Source organism: Phyllobates terribilis, unplaced genomic scaffold (assembly GCF_046119375.1).
Source record: "Phyllobates terribilis strain yellow unplaced genomic scaffold, ASM4611937v1 Scaffold_7__3_contigs__length_470593459, whole genome shotgun sequence".
NCBI lineage: Eukaryota > Metazoa > Chordata > Amphibia > Anura > Dendrobatidae > Phyllobates > Phyllobates terribilis.
In genome coordinates this window covers 71,073,794-71,093,054 of record NW_027362767.1, presented here as the reverse complement: position 1 = coordinate 71,093,054, position 19,261 = coordinate 71,073,794, and the positions used below count along the sequence as shown (strand labels likewise).

At 41.9% G+C, this 19,261-nt stretch overlaps 1 protein-coding gene across 7 annotated transcripts in view; it reads left to right on the top strand.

Annotated features, from left to right (window-relative positions):
• DAAM1 (dishevelled associated activator of morphogenesis 1) overlaps positions 1–19,261 on the top strand; it is a 188,257-nt gene that overhangs the window by 69,027 nt on the left and 99,969 nt on the right. For 4 of the 7 annotated variants that reach the window (XM_073638750.1, XM_073638748.1, XM_073638753.1 and 1 more), the window contains one exon: positions 2,643–2,694. The exons of 1 other annotated variant lie outside the window; for it this stretch is intronic. The gene's annotated coding sequence lies outside the window, so the exon portion shown is untranslated. Of the gene's footprint in view, positions 1–2,642; positions 2,695–11,941; positions 12,238–19,261 lie in introns of those variants that run through there. 2 more of the 7 variants (XM_073638752.1, XM_073638749.1) reach the window with 2 other exon arrangements.

Here is a 19,261-nt window from a genome sequence, read left to right as displayed (position 1 = left end):
GTGCTGCTAACAGCTGATTGGTTGGAGTATCGGACCCCCACCGACCTTACATTGATGACTTTTCCTGAGGTTAAGTCAAGTATATCTGTGTAGAGGAAAAACGCTTTAAATCCAGGACCTCAATGCTGACCCCTAAGGCACTGAGCTGCCCATTTGTGTGCAGTAAATAAGTTTACCTCCCTTAAATTTCACAAAATGGGAACTTTTCACTTCTTTATCCTCCCAGAATAGGACAACGTCTGCAACAATGTGTGCTGAAACAATGTGAGCAATGGCGAGTGTCATTTTTGCACATTACAAATATTTGTCATCTACCTTATGCGGGGGAACTGGTCATTCTTGTCTACTAGACTATACCAAATAGATTAGTCACATCTAGTATAGAGGGATATTATAGGGGTGAAGTGGAATTATAGGGGCCGGTTGTATGGTTTTTCTCTCTTTTTCTGGTAAATGAGCTTCGCTGCTGGTTATTGCGGACTCTTTAGTGCTAAATGTTGGATTTCCAGTATATTTCAAAGTCCATTTTTTTCCTTTTGTAATAGAAAAGAGAAGTCGTTGACTGTGGTTGTTCTGCCGGCAATGAAAAGGGAAGTTTAGTATTGGGAGCCGGTCAGTCCGCACACAATGTATCACCCGATTTACATAAACTATGTATTACTAATGTAGATTGCCTAAAAGCCCAATTATTTGGGTTATTTTTGAAAAATTTGAAAAATGTGTAAAATATGTTCTATAAAAAAAAAATTAGACTTAAATTCAGACCTAATATGAATGACGAATAAGGTTGGGTATACACAATGTTGTTTTTTTCTTTTTCCATAATTTTCTGAAATTTTGGTAAAAAAAACTTTGCCTCAATTTTTGAAACTTTTGAGAACTTGTAAACCTACCCTCAGTTTCACAAATTGGGGCAGATTTCTTGATGTATTTCTGACAATTGTCTGGTGTTAAATGAATATTCTCATCTTAGTAAGTGAGGAAACCAAAAGGCAGTGTCTCTAAGCCAGGGGTTCAGTTATCTCACTGCACTGATATGGAAAATTAAATTGCAAGGAGAAAGTGCAAAATGCAAAAAAAAATCACAGTAAAATATAATTTTTTATTGAATCTCATTCAAAATATAAATGTATAAATGCCAAAAATACACAGACATAGGAAACAAGATGGTGGGTGAGCCAAAAAGGTATTTATACAGGTATATTGCACATATGTAGAGAGGATGACATTATAACTCTGATTAATCACAGATAATGTGTAGAAAAGATGGTGTCAAATCAACTGATATTATAAACCAGGGTGGAAAAGTTATTAATAGAGTCCATGTGGACAAAATCCAAAATGCCCTGGTAGTGAAGGTTCCATATTATGCTAAGAAGGGCAGCAAATAGTGCACAGGCTCACCCACCATCCACCCGACGCGCGTTTCCTCTGGGGCCATCTTAGTAAGTGATAGCATATCATTAAGATATGCCGTCATTTAATGATCGCGGGGGGAGTTCTGATATGCCCACTGCTTCTAAATAAATGGGATACAGTGCTCTTTCAGCGCTTAATCTCATTCAGATTTTCTCCTGCATGGAAAACTGCAGCCGGCCCCATTTATTTGGGTGGAGCCTCTCTGGATCAGGTGGCTGGGATCGCTCCAGTGCAGAAGAAAAACTGTTAAGACGACTTGGCGCTAAAGTATTGCTGCAGCCTCTTCTTTCTCAGGGGGATCCAGAGATTAGGCCCTATGCTGTCATTGTGTGATGGCATATAGTATTGATTTATCATCAGTTACTCAGATGTGAATACCCCTTTAATATAGTGGGGGGGGGGGTGAAGGCATCTGCACAAGCTGCATATTTATAAAGCCCCTTCTCTGCAAGGTGGGAAAAACTTCAGATTTGCATCAAGGCCAAGTCTAAATATCGTTAGCTGTGGCCGATTTATCTAAAAGGAGGGTTCGAATATTTATATATATGTCACCCCAAAAGTTCTCAGGTGCGCACAATTTTTTTTTATCTTAACCTAAATGCTGCCAAACAACATTTTTTATTCCAATTTTCAGCTGCAAAAACGATAATTCTGGCCTAAACTGATTATACAAATTGTAATTGTGCCTAGTACTAGGTACTCCTGTTTCCATTCAGTAACTGCCAGCAGAGAGTGTGTAAATTTTGAAGGCACAAAGCACATTAGAACTGTTCAGAACCTCTAACTGTGTGATTCTGGACAACCTCTTTAAGATTTATTGAAAAATATACATTCTGGTCTTGTTAATGCAGACTTGTCACTTGCCATAAATATCTAAAGTTATTACCTGGGGTAAATGCAGCTATTTTCCTGAATCTGGCATAGTTTTTCTTTTGCTCCTGAGCCACTCTGTGGCCCCATCTTGTCTTTTTGAAGACAACTGGGTGTGGTCATCAAAGAAGACTCCCATTGGTGTGAACCTCACCCAGTTCATAACTAGACTAGATTTATATATAGGGAAAAGAGAGCCATATCTCAGGAGCAGAGAGGCGCAGGAACAAAAGTGAATCAACGCTGGATTCAGGAGAACAGTGGCATTGACACCAGATAATAATAAAATGTCTCTTTAAAAGCATCTAAATTACTACAGGGCCAATGTAAATACTGTATTTCTTTCCTTTCAGACACCCGTGTGAACCTTGTCACTAAGCTGTGAAAAGTAGAAAGACGTAGTGGGTAAGTGAACAACGCGGAGTTGTCTAGTAACTTTTCTGCTCCTTTCATCCAGAATGTCTTGGCTGGGAGCAGACAGTATTGTAGCGGTGTATTATGCACTTCATCCCCTTAGCTTATTATTATGGCAGCTAATGAGATTTAACATCGAAGAAATGTGCTAAACCTTTAACAAAGCTCGCTTACATAAAGAGCCGACATATGAAAATTCCCATGTATTGACAGTCTAAAACTCCTTAGCAATAGTTACGCAGTGCAAGGCAAGCTATTGTTTGGAGTAGTCAGCCACTTGGTGTGAAAAGGTGACTGCAAAGTGTTTTAATTGTTATTTTTAGTGGAGGAGAGGAAATCGCTCGTACCGTAGATTATGTATCAGTACTGTGAGAGGTTCCTGAATATAATGGCTTGAAAGTCTGGAAATCGCCTCTTTATAATTATCCCAAAATCATTTGTTTCCATGTGAACGGTGTCCATAGCCTCTAAGTAGTTTGTCCTCTGCAGAGAAGTCACTTTGGTAAGGACTTATCTTCTACTGCCTTGAAGGGGGCGTCCGATGCTGGCTGAAGAGGGATATGATAGCGAGAGCACACACTAACACTGCAGAAGCTGAGCGAGTGCGGGCACACAGTGTCGGAGCGCGCTCTCATCCCTATTGCCTGTCCGCAGCAGACAGGAGAGCGAAATAGGAACCCACCTGCACACACTGACACTGTCTGAGCTCTTGCCTGCTGCAGTGTCAGTGTGCTCAGGGCCAAGGATTTAATTCAGTCAGTGCTGTCAATCAACATAAAGAGCTTTGCAGAGGATGGCAAATGAGGGGGCAGAACTGTGCACTGAGCCCTTGTCCATGGTTTCTGTATAAAATGGAATTAAAAGAAATCTGTTCTTACAGTATGTTTTTTTTAGGGGCTAAGACCCCTCTATGAATGTATAAATGGTTTAATTTGAGTTCCAGGGGTGGCGGACTCACTTGTAAGTAGGAGCTTTCATTTCTCTTGATATGTCTGCGTGTGCAAATACATATATACCCGATGCATTAGAATCGGGCCACCATCTAGTACATATATAATCCATAAAATAACAATCCTGGAAATGTATGAAGATACTGACAACTGGGTTTTAAGATTCCCTATGCTGAAGGGTAACATCCCTACACAGTCCGAACTTGCACCTTATTTTTATTATCATTATTATTTAACGCTCTTCGGCTTGATCTCGAGCCATAGCGATTTGATGGATCTGTGGGAATATCGATCTTGTGCAAGCCTAGATAGGTCCACCAGGGTCTTCTCCACCATTATCTTGATTGTGTCAAGCCATCAGGTTTCTGGTCTACCTCTCCGCCTTGTTCCTTCTTCCGACCATGATGTCCTTCCTGAGTGATTACTCTCTTATGATGTGTCCAAAGTAGGCAAGTCGTAGCTTGGTGATCCTTGCCGATAGACTACAAGAACACAGGGAATGGCAACATCTAATTAGCAATTTTTTCAGACATTTCCAGGCGATGTAACAGAAGAATGGTGCTACTTGGAGTTCTAAGCAAATGTTATTTCGTAGGGGGATGCAAGCGTTTCTTACGACAGTCGAGCTGTTGGAAAAGATTAATTATTTTCATTAGTAGAGTAATCAGTGTTGATACCCGTACGCTCTGAGGTTTGGTTCACCACAAGGGTTAAACGTCTGGGGGGATTTATCAGCTCTTGGCGCTGGTGGTTGCTTGATAAATCTTTTCCTGTGCTAATGCAGACCACTGCTGGGACCCCCCTATGCTGCAGCGGATCGCTGATGAAATGTCGTGTCTGGTTAGCATTTCAGGTTTGCTTGTTAAAGGCTCGTTCCCCTTTTGAAGTTTACGTTGACCCAGGCATGCTTTTCATTGTATCCACTGTAACATTCAGTCTGTTTGAAAAGCTCCTGTTGTAAAAATAAATGACCCCTTCACACACAACATGTTTTTTCCATAGGGAACCTCAAAAAGAAAATGAATTAGTTGAGGCACCGATCCTCTCCCTCCGAGTCCTCTGCTCTCTATGATTATGGGTTATAGAGCGATTACACAATGTCTCATTTTCTTTAACTATTTTCCCCAGTAGTTTCCTTGGGGCCAAGTTCACACTTAGTTTTTACCTTCTATTTGTCTTTTCCTATTTGAGGAAAAGGCCAAAACTGATCTGAATTTATAACTAATGCAAACAGTAGCAGCGGGACCCCATCGATTGGTGATGGGTCTGTCTGGCTTACGATATGTGTCCATTTTTATTTTTTTCCTTTCGTTCTCAAAGTTGACACAGGGACCCAATAATAGCCAATGGGACCCCTCTGCTTCTGTTTGCATCATTTGTGCAACGGATCCAATTTTGCCATTATTCCATTTGCCTGTTCCCCAAAACGGAATGGAATTGTGAACATGATTGCCGCGATGATGGATGCTTACGTCACCCGCATCTAAGGTAGTTGTGTTTTTTCTACTATTTTTTCACTTGGATTATGAAATCTTATTTACATCAATAAAAAGTATTATTTTAACCCTTTTAGAGCTGGAACAATCTTTATGGATTAACAAGTGTGAACACAGCCTTATATATATCAAGTTTGAAACCCTACGCGAAAACCTTCGGACGCAATCAAACATTCCGTAAAAAAAAATTGTTGTGGGTTTCGCAGTAAATTCCATGGCAATAGCTGCAAAATGTGAAATTTGTGTTGATCCATCCTGCATGTTAAAGGGGATCTGAGAGCTGAATCCTAGACCAGCTCCAATATAGCATCTGTGTATGTTTTACGCTGATACGTTGCAGCGTTTAGGAGAAATAGTTTGTAAAGCAGATCGAAGACTATGTGACTAGACCAAGAGGCCATCCCAGTGCCTTCTTCCTGCACTGTTACCTTTGACTGACAGGTCTTTCCCTATGCCAGGAATGTGCTTAAAGGGGTTGTCCAGCCTTTGGGTACAAATCTGTGACTGCAGACTCATGATTCCTCACGACGTGTGTGCACTGCGCGCTGCAAGTATTCTCCGGTGCCAATGTTAAAAGGCTCGGATGCCGCACGCAGAGAGTATGGCAGAGGTTTAATTCAAGATTTGGTTTCTCCACGCAGGGAGTGTAAATTTAAGTAACACAACAATAAAACAGTAAAATCGGACAATAAACGATTGTGGTTTAACTATAACACGGAAAGGATTAACAATACGGCGCAGTCCCAAAAGTTCAGGCTGAATAAGAGAAGGTAGATTACTGGAGGCTTGCACTTATCTGTCCTTTAGCGATAACTACGTCCGTCTTCAGACACTTACTCCGGAAGGTGTCCGTCTTCTGGCGGCAGTGGGCGGTCTCGGGTCTCACCCACTGGGCCCCCAGTCCTTTTGACCACACGACAGCGGTCACGACTCCTTTAAGAGCCATAGCATGCTCCTCCGGCGTACAACAAACTGCGTTAGGATCACTAATCCCAGGTGCGTCCTCACCCGTAGGTCACCGTCACATGTCTGGAAAACTGTGGTGATGCAGGTAACTAAACGATCACTTTCTGTAGGCCCGGTACAGACCGCACGCCCCTTGTTTTGCGGCAAGCTGTGTCACCCGTTCGTCCGTCACCGCAAACAGGTCAGCACATCTCTATTTCACCGAGGACAGGGCAGCACGTCTCTCTCTCGTTGTCGGCAGGTCAGACTGTTTCTCCCCAACTGCCGGTATGCTCTCCACCACCAACTGTCTCTTTCGCATGAGCCCAGACACCTGACTTCCTCTCTTTCGTCCCTCTCCTCTGTCCCCCAGCACTGTCCAGGAAGTCCCCCGTGCACTCTTAATGCCGTCCCCTGGCAACACTGGGCAGGACCCTGGCAGTTCCGGCGCCGGAGCTTCGCACCTGTCCCTAGGCAAGTCTTCCTTCTTACACCAGCGTCCAGAGCGGACAATCTTGTGACTGCAAGAATGCTATTTATATACTTCCGGCCACATTCCGACTAAACGTGTCCGGCCTCGCTCAATTCACTTGTATGGAGTGAGTTCGCACATGTCTAGTCGGCATGTGACCACATATATACAAATCACACACTTGTGGACATGCTCCCGGCGCCAGAGAATCCTGCCTGTGTGCTGAAAGGACTCACAAGTCTGCAGTCATATAGTGACTGCAGACTTGTACCCTATGGCCAGACAACCCTGTTAATTTCTTTGTGTGTATTTGTTTCCTGCAGAATTTGGATGAGATTCCTAAAATTCTCATCTACTTTGCTACTACTGTAATGCCCTACAGATTTTCTATCCGCAGATCTAGATGGAAAATTAGCAGAGTATCTGCTGCATATAAGCATTGTTTTATAGCGGCCTTGAGAGTCCAAAATCAGTCTAAAAATGTTTTCTGCCTAAACCTGCCACTAGAGGGAGCTGCAGAATTTGAATACTAAAAACAGTTTGCAGTATTCTCCTAAGCTCCCCCTAGTGGTTGCAGCAGACTGTAGAAATAATAATAAAAAAAAGTAGTAGTACCACCATAATAAGGATTTGGCATAGATTTTTGGACCTAAAAGTAATAGTGTGAAAAAATGGATGCTCAATTTAAAACTTTTTATACGTTTCCAGAAAGGACCATCCACCAGTATAAGGGAAACCTTGTGTGCGTCTGCTTTGATACATGCATCAGATGGACATCCTGTTTGGGAATTCTACGGTCCTGTTTTTTTTCACTCTATCAGTGGACATTGCTGCAGACTTTCAAGGAATTCAGATTACAGATGCATCGGGATTAGACAGATTAGTGAGAATAGACATGCATAGCAGTTTTTACTGCACTTGGCACTTAAAAAGCAGCAATGATTGGCAATTATATGCTGCGTAAAGCCGTGTCACATGGGCGTAGCGCTTTCTTCGTATCAGCGGGTTGCAGTACACCTTTTCTTTGCATCATTTATTCTATTTCTGCTTAAATTCTAATAATGTAGCTGTTCTCGCACATGGGGGGATACAGGGGTTGGAGAGATATAATATAGGTAGGTTACTATGGTAACCAGCACCTCCGCTCGCTTTCAACCGTTGTGACCTCTTTAATTCCTCACCTTAAAGACAACCTGTCACCGGATCAAAAGTGACCAGTTTTTGCTCTTACTTTATTCCCGCTGTCCCCTTGAGTATTTTTTTTTTTATATATATATATTTATTTTTTTTAGAAAGACCATAAAAATTAGCACTAACTAGAAAAGCCCATATCTGTGGAAATGTATGGCGGATAAAAATAAATAAATAAATAAAAAAATAATATAACACTATTAACATAAATAAATAAAAACACTCAAGGGAACAGGGGGAATAAATGTAGAGCGAAAACTGGTTACTTTTTACCCAGTGACAGGGTAAGCAATAAAGAGGAAAGAAACGAGTTATGTTTTAATTTTTTAAAGGGAGTTTGTTCACACTAAATGACCATTCAAACTAAACCCCGGCGCTCGGTGCACCCTCAGCGTGGCCGAACAGTTTAGCGCACCTTCCCAGATTCTCATTTTCCATCTTATCTCTGCACTCCGACATTTATGGCCTAAGAAAAGGGTCCTATGGCTGACTTGCTTTGTGTAATTGTACTGTAAAACAGAATAACACTTTCATTACCAATTCTGAATTTTACCAGCCATGTATTAAATTCCGTGTTGTTTTTTTTTTATAATTGACTTATTTCTGTGTCCTCAGGGTTAGAAAATGTTTTTGCAGCAGAAAAAAAAAGTGCCTAATCCTGGATGTATGGAGGATTTGTTAGTTTAGAGCGTGAGCTGTGAATACCTGGGGTCTGGTATGTGAACTGTGAGACTGTAGGGATTTTTTATAGCGGTGACAGAATGTACCTCGGCTCTACGGAGAAGAATGTAAACATTCCCATGTGGACTTAAAACTGAAAAAAACCCAACCCATGTCCTTCTAAGAGCATAGCCCGCTCCCAGTGATCACCATGTCCATATTTAGAGGTAACGTCGGGTTAGTATGGATTTTGTGATGTATGAGCCCCTGAAAGATGAATTGTTTGGAGTTGGGCTTAACTTGAGTTTCCCTCAGGCAAATAGTCACAAAATCCCTGAGGAATTATTTGATGCTCATGTTATCCGAGCGAGAACCTCCTTATTAAGTCAGAGGCCTATGGAGGTAGAGGATGGTCCCATACTCTTTGAGTTGAATGAAGCCATGTTCTCTCCGTGTACAACCACACATATTAGATGGAAATGGGTTGACCAGCGATCGTTTGTTGATGGCCCAAAGTACATCGAAAATCGATTTTTCGGCCATCATTGTAGCCAATTCTGAGCATCGTCTGAAAAAAAAAAAACATGTCTGATCTGTGTTGGTTGAAACAAATAATCGTTTATTTCACTGAAACTGCCAATGATCATTCGTTATAGCCACAATCAACCATTTCTTTAAACTTTAAGGGAGTCCATACACATTAGATTAAAAGGGTGTTCTCATTTTTAATATTTAGGAGCGCACCGCTGCCATGCCTCCTGGTTTCCTGCTTGTCTGGTGGCGGTGCTCTTCCATTGGTTGACAGCTTGGGCTTGTGGTTTGAACTGTGCACTCTCGAATACTGCAAGGAGAGGCGGCTTTGCCTCTACAGAATCAGAGAAGTACTGGGGCGGTGAAGCAATCCGGTCAGCTTCAGAGCTGCACCTGGAAGCTGTATAACTAATAGCTTGCAAGCGCTTGCTCCTTACCTAAGAAAGTGGCCGGTAACCTTGGCAATGAACTGTATACTGCACAATTATCAAAATCCGTCCGTTCTTGAAAATGGAGAGGACTTTTTTTTAATAAGAGATAAATTGCTAGTTTTTACAAATACTTGGTAATTTTATCCATTAATGAAGATGAGACAACCTTTTTAAGACCAGTCAGAATTGTAGTTGGCTTACTTAATAATAATAATAATAATAATATTATTTTAATTAAAAAACACTCGTGAGCTTCTTGGAACTAGGTGGTGATTTCATTCAGAGGCACCTGTATGGGGTCCTCCTGATATACCTATAGTTGTGCAATCTCCGATTGTATGGAGCGGTGATATTGCACCATGGTGGTCTATGCAGCATATTGTACCTCTGTAGGTTGCGGTTTTATTATAGCCTTTGGGTGTCATTGTATGTGGTTATTCCTTAATGCTTTTTAGATTAGAATATCTCCATAATATGATGCCATATGGAGGCACCGTACAGCAGCAGGTGCTTGGTTCTTTAATCCTGAGGTCTTTTTTGACTCTGTTCAGTCTAACTTTTTGTCATTAAAGGGAGTCTGTCAGCGCGGGATGACTGTTCAAACCAAGCGCAGGTGCTTGGTGCACCCTTGGTGTGTCCAAACATTTAAGTGCACCTTCCCACTTACTTGTTTTCCGTCTATTTCCACCCCACCTCTTTGATTGACAGCTCAGGCTTTATAGAGCCAGAGAAGGGCGGAGATAGATGGAAAATAAGTAGGTGGGTGCACTTAAATGTTATGTTGGGCCACACATAGGGTGCCCTGAGCACCTGTGCTTGGTTTGAGCAGTCATTCTGTGCTGACAGACTGTCTTTAAGTGAGTGATCTATAACAACCACCCATGACCGCTGTCTAGAAAGATTGTCATTGCTCATGTGCTCTCTCTGATACAATCTTGAATATGTTCATGGTGTGGTACAAGAAGTTCTGTCAGATGATATTCTAAGAAAAACACTGTAGAAGGACAAAAAAAATTGACTGTCTCTATTTTAGTAAGGGAGCAGCCATATATATAGTTTCTGATGGTAGCAAAACCTTGGGAGGCTGAAGAAATCATCCATGATGCACCATCAGTGGCGGAACTTGAAGCTCATTGGCCCCGATGCTAATTTTTCAACAGGGCCCCCAATTATTGCAGGTCTTTACAAGTATTGGTCTTCATATATGGGCCAAAGGAAACTTTTCAGCGCCTCTTATAGGCTGCATCCTCTGCACCCACTGTAGTTCCGCCCCTGTGGACCAGGTATTTAACTCGAACATACTATGGAGAAATTTTATAGAAGTTTGTCTCTTTTTTTTCTCACAACCTAATTGTGAATCCACAAGAACAAAAAATACATACTGAATTATGTAGGTATTCTCTGCTAAAAGCATTGCTTCTGGGGAAAGTAGAGCACCTCGGCAAGTCCCCATACACACGGCGCCTGTGGGCCTGTAATATGACTCCATAGGGACGCTGTGTGCTGCCGGACAGATTCATTGCTCTGCACGTTAACATGTAAAATATTGTTTATATATTCTAGGACCCTACATAAATGGGGTGTCCTGGTACTGTCCGCATGTTATGATCGGGTGGATATTGCAATATCCAGCTGCATACATAGGAGACAAATATTTAAAAGGATTATCCATGCTAAGGGAATGTTTTTGTTTTTTTTTGTTTTTTTTCTTAAACTTAAATGTATGTATTTGGGGCTAAAAAATATATATATTTTTTCATTGTGTTTGTCTTCTGTAGCATCTGTATTGCAGTGTCTATTGCTGACTGCAGAATGAGTTAAATGGGTTGTCCAGGTGCAGGATTCGTCGGGAGCGGGCAGTCTTATAAGTATTGCATACGTCCGGCCACATTCCAACTAGACGTGTCTGGTCTGTATTGAGTGAGGCTGCGCACAGCTAGTCGGCATGTGACCGCATGTTTGCAATTTACATACTTGCGGTTAAATGACGCTGGCAACGGAGAATCATGACATATAGTGACTGCAGACTTGAACCCCAAGTCTGGGCAACCCCTTTTAACTGAGAATCAGTCAGTGAGCTTGTGCTAACTGGGAGAGATTGTAATCCTTATCTGTCTTTTTCTGGGCTCCTCTTAGCAGATTTATGACCATAGATCACATCAGAGCTGAACAAAAGCCTGTAAAAACCAAAGGGTGCAACATTTTTACTGTAACCCAATTGCAAAAATTATTTTTTAGCCCCAAATACATGCATTTAATTAAAAAAAACCCTTAAGGTGGGAAACACCCTTATTTCCTTGTATAAGAAGGTGTTTACCACGACTAGAAGATTGTATGCAAATACCCTATGTGTTATAATTACACGTCTGATCCGAAGCATGTAAACCAGTGCAGACGACCGCTGTTGGGATTGGGAGAAAACTGCCTTGTCATGTGTTTGCATTTCTCCATCCACCTTCAGTGTCCCAGTTCTATCTGCATAGCTACATCATGGAGGCTCACTAGCCCAGAGGCTTTCCTTCCATGGGCTGGTTAGCTGAGGCCATCCAATGACGACTGCGCTATTCAGATAGGGAGGAGGGATTCCCTATTGCTTCAATGAACAGCCACAGCTGTGTCACTTCGTGTGTCGCTGCTAGAGGAAAAGACTTGGGTGGGAAAACCTTGCCCTGATTTTTTTATTTATTTTATTATTCTATTTATTTTTTGGAGTTAAAACGAGATGACGTTTAAAATGGGAAATGGCTGAAGAATTCCTGCAGGTGATTATATTGGAATTTTTTTCTTTGGAATGGCCATTTATATATGGACGATACGGAAATGTAACCCGGTGTGCTAGGCTGGTGTCCTCCGAACAGGTAAGGCGGAAGGAAGGCGGATTTATTCCCAGCTGCAGATGTTAACTGTTTAGTATACCTTGCTGGGGGAGGCGAAGGCGGGGGGCCTTGTCCAGGTGTATATTTAGATGTATCATTAAGAATATAGAGCATACAGAATATGGCGACTATATAGATACAGAGAATATACCGGTGTTTGTGTGCGTGTATATATATGTATATGTGCGTGCATTTATGTATGCAGAGAATACACACATACGGTGTGATAGACATATCTATATATAACACACTGTGTGTGTGTGTGTGTGTATATATATATATATATATATATATATATACGTGCGTGTATATATGTATGCAGAGAATACACACATACGGTGTGATAGACATATCTATATATAACACACTGTGTGTGTGTGTGTGTGTGTGTGTGTGTGTGTGTGTGTGTGTATATATATATATATATATATATATATATATATACGTGCGTGTATATATGTATGCAGAGAATACACACACATATGTATAATCTATATACAACTCTGTGTGTGTATAGATAGATCGATATAATATTTGTGTGTGTATATATATATATATATATATATATATATATATAATATGTGTATATAGACATAATGTGTGTGTTTATATATATATATATATATATTAGTAGATAATATGGAATATACAGAAGCATACAAACATAACTAAATAGAATAAAATAACGTTTTCTTTCTATTTAATACATGAAGTACTGAAACTACCAAAATGCTTTAGAATAAAAAATGTACGGTAGTTTAAAAAAATATATAATTTAGGGAACTGTGAACTTATTTTTTTATTTTTGGCTAGTGTACAAGCACTTTGAAGGCTTATATACAGTATATATATATATGCCCCCGATCTTGGGATAGCTGTGGGACCCGCAGCTTTTTACGGTCCTCTTGACGTGCCATAAATGTTTTCAGTGAAACTCTCCTTTTATTGTAATTGTGCTTGTTTTATCATCTCTATATTTCTGTAAATGGCATTTTCCTTCTCACTCGTTTGCGCCCGTCCTGTGGCATTCTTGCTTCGATGAGGAGCTGTGCCTATAATTTGTGGGCCGCACTCGGAGCAGGAAGTCTGTTACCATGGAGATTATAGTAGATCTGTCTTGTGACGCCGCATGGATGGAGTAACTGTGTTTTTGGTGCTGTAAGAAGATTTCAACAAGTCCCCGCACCAAATTAATTAGAGTCGTAACTGAGGGGAAACTCATTACTCACACTAGCCTGTAGCAATTGCGCAGATTGTCTCAAGGGATTAACAATAAACCAGTAAAGAGCGAGTAGGAAACCTAGCAACCAATACCTCTCATTCAATAAATCATGATTAAAGCGCAAAAAAAAAAAAGAAATACTGTTTTATTCTCGGCCATTCCAATAATACCATCCTTGTGCTAGTCCTCAATCTGAAGAATGGTACAAATTTGACAATAATCTCCTGCAATCGTTTCCTGGTAATATAAAATGTCAAATGGTGCTTTATACCAAAAAAAAACGGCGCCATTCTTTTCCGTTAATATTGCAGTTTTACCCCATTTACCGGTATGGTTTGGTTTCTGTGCAAAAAAAAAAAGTCATGTTTTTCCCAATCTCGTATAATCCCACTTATTTGAATAATGGCTGACTGTTCCTAATTTGCAAAAATATTAGGTCTTCTAGAATAATTTCCAAAATTGTAGGAATTCCGGAAATAAGTAGATGCTGGTGGGTTCATCGTAGAAAAAAAAAAAGCTTATAGGCTCGTTCAGACATCCGTACAAATGGGTCGGAGATGAGACCGCAAAGCACGGACCGGCCGCAGCTCTCCCGCCTGGAGCATGACAGCCTCATAGAAATACACCAAGCTGTCATGTTCCGGTTGGGAGAGCTGCGACCAGTCCATGCATGGCGATCCGTGTTCGGACCAATTTGCACAAGCATCTGAATGAGCCTAATCACTGATGGTTCCATTCTTCTCGGAATTACCGTCGAAAAGTAACTGGATTGCTGGCTTTGGGCAGGGCCTTTTTATTTTTTAAAGAAAGGTTCCCCAATTATTAACTAATGAATCAGTGTTTTGCTGCATGGACATCTAGTGATCCATTACAATACTTGGTGGAACCCAAAAGCAAGTTTTTCCTTCCCTCTAGCACAGGGATATCAAACTCAAACTCAAACACACAGAGGGCCAAAATGAAAAACTTGGACAAAGTCGTGGGCCAACCAGTATACAGTATAATGGGCCCCACATAGTCCTCTATATGGAATAATGGGCCCCACATAGTCCTCCATACAGAATAATGGGCCCTACATAGTCCTCCATACGGAATAATGGACCCCACATTATATATAGGATTATGATCCCCCCCATAGTTCTCCATAAAGAATAATGACCCCCCCATAGTCCTCCATACAGTATAATGACCCCACATAATCGTCCATACAGTATAATGGCCCCCCATAGTCCTCCTTACAGTATAATAGGCCCCCCATAGTCCTCCTTATAGTATAATGGGCCCCCGTAGTCCTCCATAAAGAGTAATGACCCCCCGTAGTCCTCCATAAAGAGTAATGACCCCCCGTAGTCCTCCATAAAGAGTAATGACCCCCCATAGTCCTCCATAAAGAGTAATGACCCCCCATAGTCCTCCATAAAGAGTAATGACCCCCCATAGTCCTCCATAAAGAATAATGACCCCCCATAGTCTTCCATACAGAATAATGACCCCCCCATAGTCCTCCATACAGAATAACGACCCCCCATAGTCCTCCATACAGAATAATGACCCCCCCCCCATAGTCCTCCATACAGAATAATGGGCCCCCCATAGTCCTTCATACAGAATAATGGGCCCCTCATAGTCCTTCATACAGAATAATGGGCCCCACATAGTCCTACATATAGAATGGCCCCCCATAGTCCTCCATACAGAATAATGGGCCCCCCATAGTCCTTCATACAGAATAATGGGCCCCTCATAGTCCTCCATACCGAATAATGGGCCCCTCACAGTCCTTCATACAGAATAATGGGCCCCACATAGTCCTACATATAGAATGGCCCCCCATAGTCCTCCATACAGAATAATGGGCCCCCCATAGTCCTTCATACAGAATAATGGGCCCCTCATAGTCCTCCATACCGAATAATGGGCCCCTCACAGTCCTTCATACAGAATAATGGGCCCCACATAGTCCTACATATAGAATGGCCCCCCATAGTCCTCCATACAGAATAATGGGCCCCCCATAGTCCTCCATACAGAATAATGGGCCCCCCATAGTCCTCCATACAGTATAATGGGCCCCCCATAGTCCTCCATACAGAATAATGACCCCCCCCCCACAGTCCTCCATACAGAATAATGCCCCCCCCATATTTCTCCATAAAGAATAATGCCCCCCCATAGTCCTCCATACAGAATAATGACCCCCCCCATAGTCCTCCATACAGAATAATGACCCCCCCCCATAGTCCTCCATACAGTATAATGGACTCCACATAGTCCTCCATATGGAATAATGGGCCCCCATAGTCCTCCATAAAGAGTAATGACCCCCATAGTCCTCCATAAAGAGTAATGACCCCCCATAGTCCTCCATAAAGAGTAATGACCCCCCATAGTCCTCCATAAAGAATAATGACCCCCCATAGTCCTCCATACAGAATAATGACCCCCATAGTCCTCCATACAGAATAATGACCCCCCATAGTCCTCCATACAGAATAACGACCCCCCATAGTCCTCCATACAGAATAATGACCCCCCCCATAGTCCTCCACACAGAATAATGACCCCCCATAGTCCTCCATACAGAATAATGACCTCCCCATAGTCCTCCATACAGTAAAATGACCCCCAATAGTCTTCCATACAGTATAATGGACTCCACATAGTCCTCCATATGGAATAATGGGCCCCCCATAGTCTTCCATACAGTATAATGGGCCCCCATAGTCCTCCATACAGAATAATAACCCCCCCCACAGTCCTCCATACAGAATAATGACCCCCCCCCCATAGTCCTCCATACAGAATAATGGGCCCCACATAGTCCTCCATACAGAATAATAACCCCCCATAGTCCTCCATACAGAATAATAACCCCCCCATAGTCCTCCATACAGAATAATGACCCCCCCCCATAGTCCTCCATACAGTATAATGGACTCCACATAGTCCTCCATATGGAATAATGGGCCCCCCATAGTCCTCCATACAGTATAATGGGCCCCCCATAGTCCTCCTTACAATATAATGGACCCCTCATAGTCCTTCATACAGAATAATGGGCCCCCCATAGTCCTCCTTACAATATAATGGGCCCCCCATAGTCCTCCATACAGAATAATGGGCCCCCCATAGTCCTCCATATAGAATAATGAGCCCCATACAATCCTACATATAGAATCATGGGCCACACATATGGGTGGCGGTTCTGGTGTCACGGGCTAAATCTAATCACCCTGTGGGCCAGATATGACCCACGGACCAGAGTTTGTTCTAGCGCCACAAAGGGGAACTGGAACATTAGATCATGTTCCCATGCAGCGTGTTTTCTGTACAGACACAGGTGTGTTATACAGTTACCATTATTGTGCATGAGATTTTTGGGAAATCTTAACGCCCTGGAGAATAGGTGCAGCGTAAATTGATATGCTGAGTATTTTATTGGCGGACACAGATAGAAGCGAGCGCATGAGCAAGAACAATATATGGGCCTTTTGTAGTCCTATAGCTCGAATGCACAATTTTACCTGTTTTGGAGGTGGAAATGGGCCCCCTTACTTCTTGGGCCCCAGGTTGCTCCAATGATATGTCAGTCCCTGGTGTATTTCTAATACAGTGTTGGTTAGTTACCGTAGATTTCTCCTTTAGTACCGCAAATCCTGAAATATGCGGTGCGTGTAACCACACCGTATTCACAGTGATATGTACCGCTGCAGGCAGTCTGCGTTGCAAATGCTCACTGGAAACATAACCTTTCCCTGTTTCCATCAAAATCAATAGGCTGTTTGTGTAATGCACAGATTTGCCGAGACTTTGATCTTTTGTTGCCTCCCAGGTTCCGTCATTTTTGCCTGGACAAAAAAAAGCGCAATAGACTGTATTAATTTTTTTTCCACTTCTTTTTTGTATTTTTTAAATGACGGCTGTCCAATTGAAAACCAAATGGACTCCATTATAGCTTTTCTGTTCACATAATGGTGCAACGAAACAGAACACCAAATACTAGTATAAACTTCACCTTAGCTCTTGTGCTGCAGGATTGCGGTGGAGTGGTATCTATAAAACTTTATTTTAATATATTTTATGAATAATATAATTCTATTATGATGACAACTGGGGATTAAGAGATCCCGCAGTACTGCAGCTTCCAGCAATGTATCTGGGGGCTGTCCGATATATATCGGGTACATCCCTAGGCAATGGAGCACTGATGCAGACTTTTATGCAGACTTTTCAGACCTTCCATTAAAACATTATCAATGGGGGGAAAATATTTAATATCCTAGAAATATAATATTGCCATTTGAAAAAGATGGCCACTGAACCATCCACGGAATGGACGAACATTGAACCCAATTATAATGAACCCATTAATTGATATTGAATATAACGTACAGAATTATTTTGGCCACGTCGTACAATCTTGATCGTTGTTCCGTTTGCATAGGTCCATTGTTGGAGGTGCACGTTAGGCCTGTGAATTATTGAATGCTGTAAATCCGGCTGTATAGCTTGAGAATAAACATGGGAAAAAGCTTTGCTGACGATATAGCATGTGCACAGGGGAATCCTGAGTCTTAATGGGATTGGTTTCCATGGCAGACAACACAAAACAGTGTCTAGAGACTCGGGGTGGAGTGAGTATCATTCTTTTCCTGTAATCCCCAGGTGAGGAAACTGTCAAAGAAAAAGGGAGCGGGTGACTTCTCTTGAAGTATTGCAGATCGTCTTGTATCAAGTCACACTTGCTAACTTTTGGCATGGCGCCCAATCTATACCAATGCTAGACAGTCGGGTTGTTGAGGTAGGACTCTCTTCATGCTCAACCACCTGCTGAAGGATACCTGACAGATCACCAATGTTCAGGTGCCCATAGACCATTGGTAACTGTAGCATCTGTCCTTCCTTGGATCCAGATATTTTTTATATATTTTTTTTAGTTGGGAATTGTGATCCGCAAGCACAAATATTCCTCAATGCCAGATTTTGTAGACCCTTGTGGTCGATCAAAGTTGGGCTAATGATTTTGTAAATGGATCTCCAAGGTGCCATGATTAGAGCTTCATTGCAGATTTGATGACTTCATATAGTTGTTGTCCATTGGAACATTTTTAGGGTCTTATGGACCTATTGTGGGTATCTGATTCTGTCTCACTGGGAACATGACGGAGGTTTTAGCAAATGTCTAGTAATACAGAATGGGTCCCGTCAAGGAACTTTTTTATGCATTGCACACTTGGGTAGAATATCCAATGAAATTCCAAGTCTAGAAAATATTCTGAAATTTCTGCAATTTCCTGGTTTGATCATATGAGCAGTCACATGGCTATGATACTGGCCCGGAAGAAAGGAGTCTTTGTGTAACATTGGTGTTCAGCAGACCTCAAATAGCCATGTAAAATCCTTGCAAACAAGTCCTTGCCCTGTTCTGCTGCAACAGGATGGGCGAGTCCAGAGGAAGTGTTAGCGCTCTTATAGGAGACTGAAAGTAATGTTTAGCTGTGAGATTCCAGCTAATGACACATTTTGAATCATGAGCGTCGTATGATGACATTAGGAGAAGAGACTATAAAGAAGCTTTCATTCATATGAAATGTACAGAAATAAGCTGGAAAATTATGTCCCGAGACATATGCATGTGACCCCTGGGTGATCCTTAGGGAACGCAAATTTTCCAACAAGCCTCATCTGAAATCCAACGTGTGCACCAGTCGATCATTACCTGGAGGACAAAAGTTTCCGAAATTCTATCCTAGCTGGACAGTGCTAATGCCAGTGTTATGACCA